Genomic DNA, 21,084 nt, shown 5'->3' with positions numbered 1-21,084 from the left:
TGCACCAAAGCAGTGTGTCTGGAATCTGTGAATCTGCGAAATTTGATGGCTATAAGGAACAAGTGTTGAAGGTCCAATTCACAGGTTCTGCCTTCTGCAGGCTTATCCCATAAGTAATGGGCTGTGCTCATGGACAACCTCAGAGACTCAATTCCTGTTTAAACAGGCCCAGAGGAGCTGATCTATATATAGGAATGTTTGTGGTCATTTCAATTTACCATTCAGAGAACTCACTTCTGTTTTGAAAATAATTTTTATATCATTTTTCTCTTTTGCCATCTATGAACTGAACTCCCAACAAATGATAGAATTTATTTACAGAAAATTTCAAGGCATGTTAAAGGTCTAGTATCCAATAATTATTAAAATCATGGTAATATTTTAACCTAACTTTGAATCATGAGATGACAAATCCCAGAAAATTTGACTCCAAAATATAATTCTCAAGATTTAATAAAAAATACCTAGACAATGGTTTCTGTGATCAGGGAAGTGGGAAAATATTGTATCACATTTTTAGGAATGGCATTTCAACATTACAGATCAAAGACAGTGGTGTACAAAGAAATCATTCGCTATATGAACATAGATTGAATTTCTTCTCTAAATGTACAGAAAGTTATTATAAATGATGAAATTCTAAACGTGCTAATAAGTTATGAAGCCAGCACAGCTGCTTGAGGAAGATCCAGCAGAACAGGGCCACATAATGCAGTCACTGTCGTATTTTCTTGTATGTTTGGTCTTCATCTCCGTGTATTGCATGTTTGTGGAGACTTTGATATTTGTACAGTTTGGGAATATTAGATTGATGGGAAATTTATCTCTTCTCTCAGAAGTACATGTTCTAAGCTTCCACCAGGAAGTCCTGAGCATATTACCACTCCAGATTTTAGGGAGATAGCCTTATCTGGCCAGATTTCCTTGTGCCCTAGAGGTTCTGATTCACATGAAAACCCGAGAGATCTTATGAAACTACAGCTCCAAAATAGTCTCGTGGAACATCTGTTTCTGTACTTATTCAGGAACAAGAAAATCAGGAGAAAGTAAACTTAAAAAGATAATCAAGATTGATGGGCTAGAGGGGTCAGCAGCAGATCAGATAATAAGCATCTTCCTACAATTTTCTCAGAGAATTATGTGGCTTATAAGATTGGGGACTATCTATGGAATACCCTTTGAGAAAAAAATACATCTACAAAGTTAGAGTGGCTGGAGTTATGTCTGCCCCTACACAGAGGTTTATACAAACAGAGAAAAAATATCTAAATAAATAATTTTAAAAATGAGCTATTATGGTTCCCCCTCCCCCCTTCTTAGGTAGGCTAGCTCATATAGGGCCACTGTGGTATATATGATTAAAGAACAAAAAATAAAAAGATTAGACATAAGATGAAATCTACAAATATATAAAATATAAACTTCATGTTATGCCAGAAATTGAATAGTAACTGTAACAGCTTCGGCTTGTAGATTTCTCTTGAACCTAATGGCAGTTGGCACTCTGACTGTTAAAAGTTGATAATACTGCTTGGACAGAACAATCTTTCCTAGCTTTGGTGGAAGAATTTTTTTATGTCTAGTGCCCTGGAAATCACAAGATTCTTAAAAGTTGGGTTATGGGAGTTGATGGAAAATTTATTGTAAAAGATAACTCTGTTGTATTTGGTTTATCAATCATGATTAAACTATAACCAGGAGGAAGTTAAAATACAAGCCCAGGAACAACAATTATGTGATCTATATTTTAGAACAATAATAATATGTCCTTCCTACTGAGTTCTGTGTAATAAACAAGCACTTTGCCAGACTCACTCCTCCCTTGGTGACTCCTTATCTCCTTTCTGGGACCTGATCATCATTGGGGCTGGATGCTGGGAGAATAACATGATATAAATTTAGCAGAGTGAACAATTGTAGAGAAATTTTAATCTAGCGGCATGGCTGGTCTGAGAAAGGATCCAAAAACCTACGTCACTCTAATCCACCTAGAATATAGATATACCTTTATCCCAGAACTCATAGGCAGGCAGACCTCTGAGTACAAGTTCTAGAAGTTGTAGTACACACTTTTAATTCCAGCACTTGGTAGACAGATAAACAAATCTCTGAGTTTCAGTCAGTTCTATTCAGTTCTTGAAGTCAGTTGGAAGTCAGGACAGTTAATAGACTGAACTGTAGACTGGAGTTCATGGCATTTTAATTCATGGAATCCAGTGTTTACAGGAACAGTTTTATAGAGACCAGTTGGAGAAAGAACAAGCTAGACATATACAGAACTAGCCAGAGAATGAGAAGAAACCAGAAGATTAAAGCATATTGCCAAAGTTAGTATGAGGCCCAGGAGACCAATTCTGGGCAAAGCTGAAAGAAGTCAGATTGAATCAACATGGAGGGAAGTTTGGGCCAGGATGGCTGAGTTGAACCAGCCAGCCAGAGTTCAGAAATAGTGAGCTTATTCAGCAGTAAGTCTCTGAGGTGACAATTGAGTCTATCACATAAAAGTTATTTTTTATAAACAATAGCATCTTAATAGTTTTATGGCATATATTTTTATATCACAGATTTTCATTCAAATTATTTAGGCATGATCAGAAGTCCACTAAACTATATTTTGAGCATGTTTTTTTACTTGATAGACATACTAAACAATGTTTAGGGAAACAAGATGATAGTGACTACATTGTGTAAGGATACACTTAATATATTTTTTCCAGTTATTGGTGCCATAGCCTATCATTTACAATGAAATCTTTTGTATTTATATCTAAAATAAGACAAACCTTACAAAATTGTATTTCTTTAGTTGTACATATATGTGAGCTATGCATATGAATGCATTCATGCAACAAGAATATGTTTTGAAGCTGAAGGAAAGCAGTTGTAGGAATTGATTCTCTCTTTCCACCATATACATTTCAAGGATGAAACTCAGATCAATAGGTTTGGTGATAAGTTCTGTCTTACCAGCCTTGGATGACAGACAGGTATTACTGAAGGTAAAACAGAAGTAGCTGTTTGCTGAACCACTCTTTCCCTTCTAATTCAAAATGAAATGCAGTAGGAGGCATCCTTGATATGATGAGAAGCCTTGAATTATAGTGCCCTTGAGTTATGATTTTCAGGGAGTCCATTGATGAAGCAAGCCACTTATAAATAAATAGACAAAAGTTGTTATGTGTGCAAACTGAGTATAAGCAGTTAAGAAATAAAATGAAAAAGAACCCTTTGACAACCTCATAAAAATATAAAATTTCTAGCAATAAACTCAACAAGAGCATGCAAGACTTCTCTGAAAAAAGAACAAAAATTACTGTGGATTTACCAAACCTCATAAAAGGAGCGCTGGTAATAAGAACAAATAGGCCCTGTGGCTGGGCAGGAAGAATAAACAATAGTAGGAGCCTCTGGTAATTAGCTCATACATTTAAACCAACTGCAATCACAGTAATGATAATTTTTTGTTTTGAATTTCATAATATCAGCTTAAGTTTCAAGAGAGTAATTATAAAATATGATATCATAAAATTATAAACTATGTTTGACAAAGTAGGGACCCTGCCATCATTAAAGATATGCTTGCCAAGGCCATATGTCTACTGAAACAATGGGAAAGATAAGCAAAATTAGAAAAGAGTTTCAATGTTATAGAGCACACAGTAAAAAAAAACGGATGTGAATGGTGTGATTTGCTGCTAATAAGGGTACTAGGGTTTGTGCTTCTTCATGCCATTAGCAATTTTAAGTCACTGAAGCATAGGTACAATTTTCCAGGCATCATGTAAGGCAGGTGTCATTGTTCCCTTACTTTAGAAGTGAGTTTTCTAAGCTAGGTAAATGAAGTATTAATAACTAACTTGGAAAATGTTTGACAATAAGCAAAATGCAAGATAGAGAATTATTTTTATACTTTGTTCTAAAACTTACTTCGAGTGATACATAATAAAATATAAAACAAAACTAAATTAAGATGTAATTGGTTATCGAACTTCAAATAATCAGCCATAAGAACATATACATATAGGTACCATTGTCCAGATTAAGTAGGTTGTATTTATGTATTGGGGATAACTATATCTTTCTCTATATGGAGTTATAATATAATCATATATTATCAGATGAAGAAAATGGGTCACAGACTTAAGCGGTCTCATGGAAGAGGTTGGAGGAAGAAAAGGGCAGAAATTATATAATCATATTCCACCAGAGAACTTCTACAGTTGATAAACAGCTTCGTCAAAGAGGCTAGGTATAAAAATAACTCAAAAAATCAGTAGCCTTCTATAATCAACAGATAAACAGGCTGAGAAAGAAATAAGACAATAGACACCCTTCACAATAGTCACAAAGAATATAAAATTGGTGTGACCATAATCAAGCAAGTAAAGGATCTGAATGAAAAGAAATTCAAATCTCTGAAGACAAAAATTAAAGTAGACATCAGAAGGTGGAAAGATCTCACATGTTCATGGATTGGAAGGATCCATTTGGTGAATAGGCCCATATTGCCTAAAGCAATCTACAGGTTCAATGCAAATTCCAACTCAAGTCTTCATAGGGTTAAGAAGATCAATTTGCAAATTCACTTGGAATAAAAAAAAAAAATACCCAAGTTAGCAAAAACTATTCTCAACAATAAAAAATAACTTCCAGGGGAATCACCATCCCTGAACTCAAGCTGTATTACAAATCAGTTGTATTAAAAACTGCATGGTATTGGTATAGAGACAGGCAGGTAGACCAATGGAATAGAATCAAAGACCCAGAAATGAGTCCACACACCAATGGTTACTTGATCTTTGACAGAGGAACTAAAAATATTCAGTGAAAAGAGGACAGCTTCTTCAACAAATGGTGATGGTTCAACTGGCAGTCAGAATGCAGAAGAATGCAAATTAAGCCTTTCTTATCTACTTGTACAAAGCTCAACTCCAAATATATCAAAGACCTCCACATAAAACCAGGTACACTGAAACTAATAGAACAGAAATTGGAGAAGAACTGAGAACACATAGGCACAAAGGAAAATTTTCTGAACAGAAGAACATCAATGGCTTATGCTCTAAGATGAAGAATCAACAAATGAGACCTCATTAAATTGCAAAGCTTTGTAAGGCAAAGGACACTGTCAAAAGAACAAAATGGCAACTGCCAGATTTGGAAACGATCCTTATTAATCCTACATCTCTTAGAGGGCTAGTACCCAATATATACAAAGAACTTAAAAAGTTAGACACTAGAAAATCAAATAATCCTATTAAAAATGGGGTACTGAGCTAAAAAAAAAAAAGTTCTCAACCAAGGAATATCAAATGACTGAGAAAGCACCTAAAGAAATGCTCAACATCCCTAGTTATCAGGAGAATGCAAATCAAAACAACCCTGAGATTCCACCTCATACCAGTCAGAATGCCTAAGATCAAAAATACAAGTGACAGCAGATGCTGGCAAGGATGTAGAGAAAAAGGAACACTCCTCCACTGTTGGTGGGGTTGGAAACTGATACAACCACTCTGGAAATCAGTCTGGTGGTTCCTCAAAAAAATTGAACCTGAGGACCCAGCTCTACCATTCCTAGGCATATACCCAAAAGAAGATCCAACACCTAACAAGGACACATGCTCCACCATGTTCATAGAAACCTTATTTATAAAAGCCAGAAGCTGGAAAGAACCCAGATGTCCTTCAACAGAGGAGTGGATACAGAAATTGTAGTACATTTACACAATGGAGTACTACTCAGCTATTAAAAACAATGATTTCTTGAAATTCCTAAACAAATGGATGGAACTTGAAATGATCATCCTGCTTGAGGTAACCCAGTCACAAAAGAACACTTTTGTATATATCCAGTGATAAGTGGATACTAGCCCATAAAACTCAAAATACCCAAAAAAAAAAAAAAAAAAAAATTCACAGAACTTATGAAGCTCAAAGAGAAGGTAGGCCAGAAGGTATATGCCTCAGTAGTTCTTAGAAGGCAGAACCAAACACTCACAAGAGGAAATAATTGGACAAATAGAGAAGCAAGAATTTGAGAAAAGATCATCCAAAAACAGCCTCACCTGGGGATACATCCCATATGCAGCCACTAAACCTACTTACTATTGCTGATGCCAAGTAGTGCTTCCTGGCGGGAGTCAGATTTGAATGCCTCCTCAGAGACTTTGCCAGAGCCATACTGATACAGAAAAGAATGCTTGCAGCTAATCATCAGACTTAACATGGGAACCTCAATGAAGGAGTCAGAGAAAGGACTGAAGGAGCTGTAAGGGTCTGCAACCCCATGGGAAGAACAACATTATCAACTGTCCAAACTCACAACAACTCCCAGGGGGTAAAACACCAACCAATGAGTTGTTATGGAGAGATCTGTAACATAACCCAGGTGCATATGCAGCAGAGGATAGCATTCTCTGGCATCAACGAGAGAAGTGGAATTTGAGCCATTGAAGGCTTTTTTCCCCAGTGTAGGGGAATGCCAAGATGCTGAGTTAGAAGAGGGAGTTTGGGAGAGAGAGCACCTTCATGGAGGCAATGGAAGGGGGGGGGGTGATGGGATTGGTCGAAAGGTGATAACACCTGAATTGTAAATACAGAGAATATCCAATAAAAATATCATAAGATTAACCAGAACAAAACAAGACTGTTTTATCCATTACACCAAAAGTGTAACACAATTGGTAAATGTAGAGTAAGGAGCTAGCTCAGCAGTTAAAAGTACATACAACATTCATGGAAAATTTGGGTTTTATTTGCAGCATTCATTTTTGGTTAATTAACTAATTACTTGAATTCCCTCTCCCACAAATCCCAACATCCTCTTCCATAATCCTCAGAGCCTACTAATGTGCTCAGATATTGCAATGTATGTATCATTCTACAATAATGACAAGTAAGTCTAAAAAAAAGAGCAATTAGAGAATTATTTTTAGTTCTACTTTCAGGCAAAGATTTAAATAAGACAGAGAGGTTATTCAGAAAAGACTATTTTTAATTCCTGTTTCTTGGCTTTTGAGACAATAAACAAGGGCACAGAGACCAGAAATGATACCTCTGTCAATGGTCATAAATGTAGCTGACTTTTTCTTGAATATAATAGGTCCCAAGATTTTTATTCCAGAGGATCCTTTCTGCACTCAGAAAAAAATTCTCTTCTATGTGAACATACCAAGATACCAAGAAGAATCTGCGCAGATGATGGTTGTGCCACAGTCTGATACCTATAATGGACTCTAAAATTGGGCTCTATCTTGATTTTCAGAAGGAAACAACAGTACCCTTCACAACTGTCCTGGTAATTTCTCAACAGATAAAAGTTCTATGTTATAACCAACACCATCTTAATGGTGCTAGAACTCTGTTGTCTTCAGTGGACACCAGCACTGATACCTCCTCGGGGAGTGGACAGATTCTTGGATCTCCATCTTCCCTCCAGAGGCAGTTTCTGAGAGCCCTTGTGACCACTATGTTTGTCATAGGGTTGGGTATTTGGGGATGATCTGCACATTCTGCCTTGGTTGCTATTGTGGTTTGTGTATACGTGGTCCTCCCCTGGCTCAATCCTTTAAATGCTTGGGCTTCATGGAGGGTACTGATTTGAAAAGGTGTGGGACTGTCTGAAGTGGTGCCTACCTGGATGAAGTCTGTAGTGTGTGTGTGTGTGTGTGTGTGTGTGTGTGTGTGTATCCCCAGTGGGGTAGGTGCCTTGGAGGTTATATTAGTTAACTGTTTTATTGTTACAAAAAATTATTTTATAAAAGCAAGTTAAAGGGAGAAGGGCTCCTTTCATCTCACAGTTTGAGAGTAATTTTATCATGGTGGGAAAGGCATGGCTATGAACTTGAGATCATGAAGTCAGAAATCAGAGACAATGTATATTTGAGGTCAGCTGGCCTCTCCTTTTCATTCAGTCTGAAATCCCAGCCCATGGAAGGGCATCACACACATTTAGGACAGGTCTTCCTGTCTCCACTAACCTATTTCTGTGAGTCTAGGACTTGTCACCTTGGCAATCAAATTTAGCCTTCCTGGGGACTAAATTTGTATTCTCCCTGGGTACTTCCTGCAACAATCTTTGCTTTTTAGTCCTCTGTGGTGGGAATGCTTCTTCTTCTACACGCACTTATGCATGCATGCACACACTTGCTCCTATTGTTATGAATTTTGCTTAAATACAAGTGAGCCTGCAATCAAGACTAAACAATACTAAGCCATATGCTGAAACAATCTTTGTGTGTGTGTGTGGTACTATAGTGTGCCTTGGTCACAGAGAGGCTCAAGTTAGTTACACAGTTGCTTTTTGTGCCTTATTCTGATGAGCACATCATCACCACCCCATAATTTCAGATCCATAACAAGATGTTGACCAAAATCATAAAGCTTAGCTTTAAAGGATCAAAACTATATCTATTCATTTAGTCAATCATTTGGAGGGAAGCCATGTCTACTGCAGCTTAAAAAAATAAATGTACAAATAAACAATGTTAGATAGCTACTTCTCCCAAATCAAGCCATACCTTCGTTGTATGGAAGAATAGAACTCATAATACTCAAGAAATTAATTCATCAGACTTACAAAATCCAGAAAACATCATGGGATAATGATTGTATAACCAAGGTCATACAAGCAGTAACAACTGTTGAGGTAGAAGACACTCCTTTGTTTAGCTACGTGAAGTCCAGGCACAGAACTTTGGTAACAGCTTTCATGTGTCTTACACATTAGTCTGAGCCTTTTACTGAAACAGCAGCCAAAATGACCCATTATCTTGTAAATAGCCCTCACCTACAGTTCTTTAGCAACCCCATTGATCTCTTTGTGTCACTAAGCTACATACTGGTAGGCTTATTCCTTCAGCCTGTCATTGGTATCTTATTTCAGATAAATAGATGGTTGTTCATGTCTCTTCAGGGAAGATCATGAAACAGCATTTTAAACTGTGTTTTAATTATGGTCATGTGTTGTTGCTACTTCTGTTTATAAGGGAAATATATTCATATTGACTATTGATAATTCTTCTTTAAATTTTTGAGAAGTATAAATATGATTTCATAATTCAAGTCATAACAAGCATATTGTTCTCTATGATCACTCATAAACACATGAGTAATTTTTAAATCAAAATCTTCTGAATAGTCAGCATTTTAATAGTTCTATATTAATGGTTGGCAGACTATACCCCATGAGCCAACTCCTCATCTTGTGCCTGTGAATTTTTGTTAGAACAGAGCCATACTCATTTATTTATGTATTGTCTGTGGCTTCTTTTGTGCTCCAAGAAGTAAGTTGAATAGTTGTGACAGAGACCATATGGCCCGAAAAACATAAAATATTTATGACATGAACTTTGTAGAAAAAGTTTGCCAGGCCTGACCTAAGCTGCCACATTGAGCTAGAGTTTTTGAGATCTTACAGGGTGACTACTACTACAAAAAAGAGGAATAATAAAATATAGTTTAGATATTGAAAAGGGTTACAGGATACGAGCTTACCGGATGAAAGACTTTCAGAACATTTGCTGTGCAGAGACCCTGCTATGTTTATTCTGTGTCTTCATTCATAGCCTCTTAGTAACTATGCTTTCTTTTATACTTTCAAAGGGAGGTTTCCTCTGATGTATTTTAGATGTAACAAGATTTTTTTCATGCTCTTTCCTGCTTGTGGATGAATTCCAATGCGTACCCCAAACCTCACTTCTGGAAGTTTTGACTTTGTGAAAGAGCATTGTTTTATTTAAAGGAAAGGCTCTTGTAAAAATAAGATGAATATGCAGTAAGTATTTAACTAAAAAAATAGCAGTAAGATCTTACCATTGATTCAAGGGTGACTCATACCTACCAAAAACTGCTATAATTTGTGGAGAATGCTGCAGCTCACCTAGCCGCAGATTTAACTGACTGCATTTCACTGGAAATGACAAAACTAGATGATTCCTTATTATCATTTGTTTCTGTAACTCACAATTACAATAAAGCTTAGACACAATGACAGTGAATAAAACTCAGGTAAATGATCTAGACGAGACTCACCAGGATTTTTGTTTCTCTTTATCATGGTTTTGCCTGAACACACAAATGGTCCACTTCACCTCTTACTTGTATCTTCATTAGTATGGAACTTTGATTTTATTTGCTTCTGCCACATCCCTGTTTTAAAGATGATGGTGACTTACTTTGGGGACCAACAACGTTGCACTTATAAACCAAGGCACATTAAAGGAAAAGCAGCTTTTGACATAAACATTCTTGTTCAAGGAACTAGACCTCTCTGTAGTAAACAGTTCTTGGCTTTCTACAATTGTGCATATTCTCAACTCTCATTTCACATCAAAGACCAACAGAAATCTAGTACTTTCTATTTTTATAATAAAACTTAGTTGGTCTTAGAAGTAATCTTCACTGCTTCTTTCCATTTCATATGGGTCCAATGAAATGGTGACATACACGCATCCTAAAGGTTCCACAAACATCCTAAAGAGCACTACCAGCTGGGGACCAAGTGTTGGGGCATACAAAAACCATAGGAACACTGTACGTTCAAAACACAACAGTGGCCATATTTGTCAACTACTGGGATTTGAGCTTATTCTATCCAGAGGACACAGAAACAGATATCCTTAATTTCTTCATTTTTCTTTATTAAGAAATGTTTGTGTTCAAGGCACTCTAATGCTTAAAATCCTGTAATACCCCTTTTTTTCCCATAAGGTGTAAACTGAAAATGCCCAAAATAAGTATGAATTATTTCTCTGCACAATTATAATAATGTCTACCATCTTCAAATAAAGACCTTGAACTTATAAATTAGTTTCATTCTGGATCTGTAGAAAGTCATTAAAAAATAAACCACATTTAAGAACATAAAACATAGGCTTGATCTTTAAAGCAGGGGACAAAATATTTGCCCCACAAATATGAGGACTAGAATTTGGGTTCTCTGTGCCCACAGAAAAACAGAGAAGCACTGTGTTCCACCTATAACTGCAATGCTTGAGAGGCAGATAGGGGACCACTGGGATAAGATGACTTAGGAAACTAGCCAAACTGGAAGGTTGAGATTTAACTTGAGACACTACCATGGTAAATAGGAAAACACTCTAGGATGTAAAGATTGCTTATGTATGTACATGCACAATGCACACATTCATGTGCCCACATACATATGGACATGCATATATATCACACACTTATCACATACACATGAAAATAATATAAAGTGGTAGAATTTGACACTTATAAATGTTGGCCTTTTGACAATATAATGTTAACCTTTACCTATTTTTACATTTGTACGATAAGTTAGTTCTGAAAAAACAATAGGAACTACACATACATGAAATCAGATTTAAAAATTCCTGCTTGTAGACATTAATAGTTTCAAAAATGTTATGTCTGGACACAAGTGTTCTGAAAACACCAAGACAATTTGAATCAAATTCGGAAAATTCATTCATTTCAAATAATCTCTGACGTCAAGTGTTCAGAAGAAATTTACCTAAGAAGTTTTCCAATATTAATCACCATGCAAGTAAGATGTAGTCTCTGACGGTCTCTGTGTCCTTTGGCTGTTGTCCTGAGATACTGAGGGAACCGACGAGTTATGAACTGTGGAGCAGAATTCTTTTCTACAAGCATTCCTCAATAATAAATCTCAGGTCGTACAATCAATCTGGTGCCGTGGCTGGAGAGGGCCAGCTCATTGCTAAAGAGGTCATTGGATGTGCAGTGGTACACCTAGAAGTAAATCTAGTAAGTTATCAAAACTTGAGCCTTGAGAGCAAATGGTGAAGTTGCCTGGAAAACTGGGCAGATGAAGACTTTTTTTCTTTTTTTGTAGTTCTTTCGTTTGTGATCAACCAGCACACCGGTGATCTGCATGGGCTCTTGTAGACATCCCTATTCCCAGGCTGCTCCAGCAGCTATAATGACAAACCACACACCCCCGTGCCTTCCCTACTGTCTAATTTTGGCTTTGCTACGTACTGGGCCATTTACTAATGATTTGGTTTTGCCACTGGAGTTCCTTCTTAAGCACTGTGTCTCACAAAGATCTCTTCTTGTTTGTTTCCAATGGAACCGAATGAAAAGACTAATGTTTCTGAAAATGTATTCAAGCAATCTCTTGCTTTTCCTTTATTTCCTATGGGAAGGCGTCCTGTTGATTCTGCCAGGCAGTCTGTTCTTTTCATTAGGCACCTCGCACTGATAAGAAGAAAGAAAATGTTATATCACGTTGTAAAGAGAAGAATCTCCTGTGAATTCTCCCACTGCTAGTCTTAGGTTATTCCGACCTCAGAGAAGCAAAGAGAAGATCTGTCTATCAAGTTATCTAGCCAAGCCATGGTCTAATTTTCAACTCATATTACAATATGAATTCAGTAAAGTGCCAGAGGAAGCAAAAATATAGATTGTGTATTCAGTGTCAGTGGCAATTTGTGGCAGACAATTGTAAAAATACAATTTTATAAAGGCAATTTTATCTGTTATACCGAGGCAACAGTAAAAGCTTTATAGATAGTAGAGAAAAAATGATTTCTGTAAAAACCCTTCTTTCTGCTCTTCCTACTTCTCTCCTTCTCCCTTTTCTTTCTTCCTTCCTTAATTCATTTCTTCCCCCCTTTCCTTGGTCTCTCCTTATTTCCATACTAGTAGCGTTATTATTATGCATAATAACTCAGAGTTCAGAACATCTCTCAAGTGAACCTGATGTACACATTAATTATATTGCTTTCATTAAATCATGTGGCCCTCTATGTGACAGTTAAATTTTTTATGCCTATCTTGTTACTGGATGAAGTGTTTGGGAGGTACATATATTCACTGCCTTCTGTTTTATGGTACTGTTTTCTCAGCACAGTTGAGGAAACACTATGGAACAATGGTTTGAACATCATATTAAAGCAAAGAGCAACTATTTAAAAATTATTTAAAATGGCTTCCACTAGTTTATAGAAGAGAAAATTAATTGCTACAAAATAACTTTGTGAAATATAATTCTAACATGTACTGTTGTTGAATGATCTTTTTGTATGTTCAGTTCCTACTATATAAAAGAGCTACATAAAATGATTCTTGACATACACAAAACCTTCACCAACAAAAGCAGACAGTGTTTTACCCTTAGACTTATCTTAATAAAAATATAGGTACATGAACTGCACAGAGGCTAAGCAATGACTAAAAGTAATAAAAGTAAATACATAACATATCCAAGAAATTTGTCTAGCTCAAGTATAATGATCTATTTATCTATCTATCTATCTATCTATCTATCTATCTATCTATCTATCTATGTATCTATCTATCTATCTATCTATCTATCTATATCTGTCATCTATCTCTCTCTCTCTATATATATATATACATATCTATTTATTAATCATGTATTTATTTAATTTATCACCCATCCATCTACATACATCATCCATCCCTGTCTATCCATTTTCATTATCTCTCAATTTCTCTTCATAAAACAGTGTCTTATATATGCATGTTCAAATCTGCATGTTCCATTTTAATCTCCTTCTGATTTGTTTTGCAGCACAATACTCTTACTCTTTCTCCAGCTATATTTCAAAGTGTTTGTTTCTCATCCTAGGCTCACCATTATTGCTTTTCTGTTTCCAACAAATTAGCTATTCATTCCATTTTCCATTCCTTGCTGTGTGTGAAGTTCATTGTCCTTCACCCAGTCTACATCATTATCTTTTCCTTCCTCTAGCTCCATTATGGATGTCAAAATGATCCCTGATGTAACTCTTTTATTTTTATAAGACCTGTCTGTCATACTTTAGAGACAAGTCAAAGAACAAAGTGATCTTCCCTCTTCCTTCTCTTCATATATCACACCTAAACCTTATTCTAGCAATAGAGGCTCGTGACAATCAGCACATACAGTGCTCTAATGTTTGTAAGTCTCCATCACATTAAAATTATTGGATCCCTATTGAGAGAAGGAATCTGTATTAGTTTTGTAAGAAACAATGGTGTTCCTTAGATAACTGGGCAATGGATCTAAGCATCCCATATGAATGCATGCTGTCTGACCAAAGGAATGGGATTAATACCACTCCCACTATATATAAACTGCCATCAGATCGAAACGTCCATTTCAGAGTAAGGGGCTACATGAGCATATTAGAAAGCATTGTGTGTGTGCACACATGTGTGCATACATGCAAGTACATGCACGTCTGTGGAAACTTAATGATAAATTTGAAAGCATGTAGGTCCCAGGGATAGAAGCCAGCATGGCAGGAGTGCTGGAGGAGATCTTTACTCACTGAATCAGCTCACTAGCTCAATTTTAATGTTTCAACACACTCATCCCGCAGTAATGGCTCCTGTACCTCTGTGTCCAGCTTTTGCTGAATTCTTCTCACTAGTTAGACCAAAAACTCTTCCATATTTTCCTGTCTCATTCTTTCTCACACTTTTATATTTTTGACTTTATAAACTTTGTTTGAAAATGAAAATCTTGCAAATAAATAAAAACACCATGAACCAAAATTAACTCTACACAAAGCCTATAAAACTTGTTAATCTTACACATAGCTTGAATTGGCACTCAGAATGGAAGCTCAGGAGCGTCCATTAAAGGTTACACGTACAGGGTTGAATATATTTTATGCATTTACTCAACCCCAACACAGAAAAATTCAGGACAGATTTATAACAAGAGGACCAACCTGCTTTATGTCCTCATTATAACTTGTGTGTAGGAAGAGCCACAAAGGAGAATGTGCACAGCCTCTGGAAATGAAAAGGCAAGAAAAGTCCCAGCTCTGGGGTCCTCAGAAAAACATGTCTTTCCACACCTTTACAGGAGCCCAGGCAGCCGATTTAACACTCAACCGGGATAACTCAGTTCATATTGTTTTACTTGATTATATTTATCTTGGGGGGTGTTTCATTAAAAACACATAGTCACCCCAAATACACATGGTCACTAATATAACATTCATTTGATAAAAGTACTTCCTAATTTTTGATGAAATTCTGAGGGTTTTTCTTTTTCCTGTCAAGAAAGATGAAAAGGAGATTCTTGCTCAGTTTAAAATTTCCACAAACATTTGATTTGTAGCCAGGCAACCTGTGTATTAAAATGCCTATATTGAATGTCCTTCAGCGGGTATTGAAGGCCATTTAGGCAGGCCACCGCTGACATCATCTCCTGGATCTCTCACTGTTCTCTTCTTACTGGAGACATAACTCTCCCAAGTATTTTCTTCTTCCCTCATTTCCCCATCACTCTCTATGTTCTTTGGTTTCAAAACGTTGTGTGCACAGATTTTCAGTGCTGAACCTTCTAGCTCTCTGCAGCAGGTTTTCAGGAGATGAGTCTTCATTTGAGCCGAGAAGTAACTGAAATCAAGATGCCTCGTGTCTCTGATCCATGTGAAATTCTCAAGGAGGGTCAGCCCACCTAACCCACCCCATTCTGTGCAGCATGAAGATGCCATATCCTATACCCACAGTTATATCTGGGGGTACAGAACCTCCAGTAAAGCCCCAACATCAGAAAAGACCATTGACCTTTGGAGCAGGCTGCCTTGTGGGAACCTGACTGGTCTCTTTGGTAGATACTATTTCATGACCTACAGATGAAAAATTTATTAGTAATTTTTAAGACCATCTTGCAAGAATAGGACTAAGATGGTGATGTGCTAGACTGCACCTTGTGAAAGATTGTTTTGTAATGCAAACCTGTTGCCTCCTGGCTTCATTTCCTTGTATTACACATAAAGCTCATACAGCTCTATCCTACATACTGGTCACTACCCTCCCCACCCCGCTTCCCAATAGTGCTCATCTCTTTAATTATTTGGACAGGTCTCTGCCTATAGGGTGTTGGAGCTGCTGGACTCAGGACATGTGCCCCCTCCCAAGTTAGGCTCCTCCTTTGTGCTTCCTGTGCCTGTATTATTTATCCTTTACCCAGACACGATTATCTAAGCATGCGTATAACCGTTAGACATCTGCATTCCCCAGTAGATATTTACTGAGCTCAAGAGCAGAAACTATGATGTTCTGGAGGCAGCAGCAGCGACTACACAGAAAAACTTATGGCTAGTGAACTTCTTAAATGTCTCCCAAGAACCAAGTTTCAGATTTTGTCTCATGATTTGTTATCCAGTGCCACCTCTGCCTTTTGAGTTTATTTCTTCTTTAAGTTTCATATTGGAGACAATCATATTTTCCTTTCTTCCTTAGTGCCTATTTCTGAGTAGGTGACCTATACATGGGCCTCAGCTTCTACTTATTTCCGTTTTAATCCCCGTCAAATCCAGCCTAGTTACTGAAGTCAGTCTGTTAATATCACCACCTGCCTACCTGCAATTCACTAACATTTTCTCACCTGGCACTTATTAGATCTTGCCAATGCTGCAGACTCCCTTGATCTAGATGTCTTTTTATTGTTCTGCTTTTGCTCTGCCCTGATATTTTGTTCTTAGGAGTTATGGATTGGTTACTACTATATGGCATTTTACAGTTAAGTGAAATGAGATCTTGCTAACAATTTTACTGTCTAGATAATGGGAGGTGTGCTGCTAAGTGATCTCTGTTCTTCATCTTTCTCTGTGATGCATAACTATTAGCTAAGTGCCATTATCATTCTCTTTGCTCTGGGTTAAAACTCTGTACAATACTTTCACTTCCCTGTTTTGCTTTTCAATTTCAAATATTCCATAAACTTTGCCACTTGATTCACAAATATATTTTACTCAAATTCTGGCTCTACTTCTGGTTGACTGAAGGATTTACATGAGCAGTCTACTGCTTTTCTGGCTTCTAATTCCATTTTCCTTTCATACACCTGACATTATAGATTTATTATCCACATACTATTTGAAACTAAACATTTCCCAACAAATATTATATTGACAAAAACCAACCAATCTCCGATGTTTAAATTTCCATTGTATTTTCTGAGGTTTTAGTTTTGTAGTTCAGAATTAAGAAAATACATTCTTTATTAAAATCAATGAATAATTCAGAGAACTTTTGCTTATATACACAATAGAAATTATGTTAATAGTCAGTGATTTTTACATTTCAAATGATTTTTCAGTTGCTCATTATTCTCTCTCTATTTTTAAAACATATTTGGTTAGAAAACCAGTCTCGATTCTCTACTTAGCTGTATAGTCAGGGGTAGAAGATTGCTATCTTCTGTATCACTTGATATGTAGAAATGCTACCCTATTAATACCAGATAATTTTGATTTCAAGTTAGTAAAGACAGCGAACATGCACACACACACACACACACACACACACACACACACAGACACACACAGAACTTTGTTGTCCATTCTTAACACATAAATGTACTTTGTGCCTCCTTTTCATGTATTAAATCCTTTCCCTTTAAGTTTGAAGACATCAGAAATCAGATTATTCTAAAATCAGCAGCATGTGAGTGTGGGACTTGGCTTATTCACTCTTGAGGATAATCTGCTTGCTATTCTGTGACATTTTAGAGTTGGACGAAATTAGATATTGCTAACACTATTACTGCCTAAATAATGAGAGTTTGCTTTAAGTGATTTCTCTTCTTTTATGCTTCCTTGTAGTGCTTTGCTGTTTGCTCAGTATTACCCTTTCCACATCAGGATGGCATTTTATATGATTCTTTCTTTTGATTTTCTAATTTTTAATATTCCATAGTCATTTTGTGGAAACATGTAGAGATCTACAGCCAAACACTAGGGGGAGCTCAGGGAGCCCTGAAGAAAAGGGGAAGAAAGGATTGTAGGAGCCAGAGGGGTGAAAGACACCACAAGAAAACCTGCAGAATCAAATAACCTGGGCTCATAGGGAATCATGGAGACTAAAGTGACAATGTCAGAGCCTGTATAGGTCGAATCTAAGTCATCTGAATATACGTTTGGTTGTGTAACTTGCCGTTCTACAGGGCTCCTTGCTGCGGGATGTGACTGTTTCCCCGCGTGCTGACCACTCCGACCCTGGTTCCCTTTGACGAGACTGTCCACCTGTCACCTCAGTGGGGCACCCTGCCATGCTGCTTTCATTTACTGCTGCATTGGTTGTTACCATTCCAGGCATACACATCCCAATTCCGCTGACGGCTTGGTGTACCCACCACTGTACTTTCCCCTTGAACTCAATTAAGTTGCCACATGAAAGAACACTCCACACAATAACCTCTGATCCAATTGATAAAATATAATCTTCCCATCTAGACATCACAACATCCTTTACACACCCTTCCTTTAGAAATATTCATAACAACCTGTATCTATGCAATTTTAACCTCTTCCGCCATGTTCCTCCCAGCTGCTTCTCGCTCTTTCTCCTTGCTCTTTCTCCTCCCTCTTTCTAAAACTTTGTTTCCCCTATCCTTTTCTTCTTTTCTTGGCCAGTGACAGGCCCTGCTTTATCCTGTTCCTGCTTTCCTGTATAAACACATCATCTTCAACCCCTAACAGTGAGAGTGGGGTGTCTGACTCTTTTGTGTGTTCTTGGTATCCATTTCCCTCTACTGGGTTGTTTCATCCAGCCCTGGTCTGAGGGTGTGTGCCTGGTTTTATTGTATTGTGTTTTGCCATGTTTGGTTGATATTCTTGAAAGGACTCCTTTTCTGAAGAGAAACTAAGGATCAGAGAGCTTGGGGAAGTGGCCGGGGGGAAGGAGGAGCTGGAGGAAATGGAGGGAGAAGAAATTTTGGTTGGGATTTCATGTTGAGAGAAAAAGAACTAAACAAACAAGTAAAAGTGAGGATGGTCATAAGCCCGTAGCACATAGCTAATAGATCCATCTGCAACTTCATGCTTGGTAGTGGGCAGGAAACTGGAAGAGAGCTGAGAGGGAACCTGTCCCTGTACTGATATTTGTTCCTAATAAGCAGAGAGAAATGGTTACATGTCCTTGTTATATTCTCTTCATATATATAACAGGGTAATGTTCAAACTTTCAGAAAAACAGAATGTGATAATTTTTGTTTCTGTAAATTGTGTAGCATATTTCAACATGAAACAAAGAATATGAATAGCAGTGACTAATATGAAAATAAGCTTCTTATAGTTTTCTTTAAGAAAAAGAATTGAGTGGGCATGACAAAAATTAATTAATAATAAACTTAGTTGAATTTTAGTAGGGCAAGAAATGGAACAGTGCAGTTTTGAGATTATTTTGAGCATTATGCTTATACATTATGATTATTTATGCATCTGATATTTAGTAATGCAAAACTGGTAAGAAATTAAAATGCTAGAAATTTAAATTTATGTCAACCATGTCAAAGACCCATAAAAAGACAGACTCATTAAAAATGTATTTTCAACATCTGTACTTTGAAGTAAATATATGCACATCCCTGTATTGCCTAAGATCACAGTATTTTGCCAGTTCTGAACTATATAAATCACTGTTAAATGCTTTAGTATCTCAATATTTGGTTTATTTTCTTATTGTGCTTGCAGCATGGGCAAAAAAAGATACTGCCTGGCTTTTGCAGTCTGATCATTTCGATGAATTTAAATTCTCTTTGCCTTCTCTCAATCAGGAAATTCTCAGAAATGGCCTGAGATATGTTTTGAAATTACTTTTTAAAAGCTCAGTTGAATCTGTCTAAACTTAAGCATTGTATGTGTTGCCAGAATGAATTTATTTCAGTAGAACTTACAATTCAGAGTCAGTGTACTGCTGATCTTGAACTCAGAAGCTATGATTTTCTGCACATGGTATGCTTTTTAAGATTAAAAATTCAAAATTAGCACTCCAGCCAGGTATACTAACAACAGATGATCACATCTCCCTCTAAATCCAGTCTCCAAGTCATACTCCCAAACACGTAGCAAACTGCCTGGTGCAGCCTCCCCCTACTCTCTGCTCCATCTCCAGCTGCACATAGATCATGAAGGTCATCTACTCCAACCTTCCTTCTCATGGATCCTGTTATTACTGCCTCAACTCTAGCAGGCATTTCCAGGGAACCCACCAGCCATGCCTACCAAAGAAGCAAGTAGGTCAGTAAATCAGTAAAGACATAATTCAGATATTTAATTTCTCTCTCTCTTCCCAATTAAATCCCCAGGTCTCATCGACAGCTCTATATCAGCCACTTGCTATGTCTTCTCCTTATTCTTTATACCCATTCCCAGGGGACTAATCAAGGTTTGGTAACCACCCTACTCTTTTCTCTCTTGTGTATTTCCTTAGTTCCCTTCTTTCCCCATTTCTACATTTCATCTGCCAATACCTGAACCCTGGAAACACATTTTATTCAGAAACCCAAAGGCCACATCTATAAAGATCCCAGAAGAATTTCCTACCAGAAAACATGCATCCATTCTCTTAAAAAACAAAAAGGGTAACAGAAACCACAGAATTAAAACCCACCAAACAAAGAAAGCACACACACACACACACACACACACACACACACACACACACACACACACAAACAGAGAGAGAGAGAGAGAGAGAGAGAGAGAGACCACCACCACCACTACCACTACGAGCACCATCACTACTACATCATCACAACAAAATAACAACAGGAATCAATAAGCCCTGATCTTTGAAAATTCTGAACAATAGTGGTCTCAGTCCCTCCAGTAAAAGATACAGACTAACAGAATGAATGTAAAAACCAGGTTCAATCTTCAGCTGCATCTGAGAAGCATACCTCAACATCAAGGATCGAAATTACCTCAAGGTAAAAAATTAGGAAAAGATATTCCAAGAAAAAGTACAAAACAAGAAAACCAGTATAGCAATTTTAATAATATCTGAGAAATTCACATCAAACCAAACTAATACTAAGAGATAACGAAGAAAACTGCATACTCACCAAGAGGACACTGAATTTCTTAACACTGAAGTTCTGTGTTCCAAACACAAGGACATCCAGGTTCAAAAAGGAAACACTACTAAAACTCAAATCGCATATTTCCTCTCACACACTGATAATGGGAGACTTTGATACCTCACTCTCACCAACAGACATAAAGTTAAAGCTTATAAACTCATAAAAATGGAACACTTCTCTCCTGAATGAAGTGAATCAAGGTGAAACTAAGAAAGAAATTAGAATCTTTTAAAATTGACTGAAAA

This window comes from Micromys minutus (assembly GCF_963924665.1).
Source record: "Micromys minutus genome assembly, chromosome: 15".
NCBI lineage: Eukaryota > Metazoa > Chordata > Mammalia > Rodentia > Muridae > Micromys > Micromys minutus.
Note: the sequence above shows the minus strand (reverse complement) of the source record.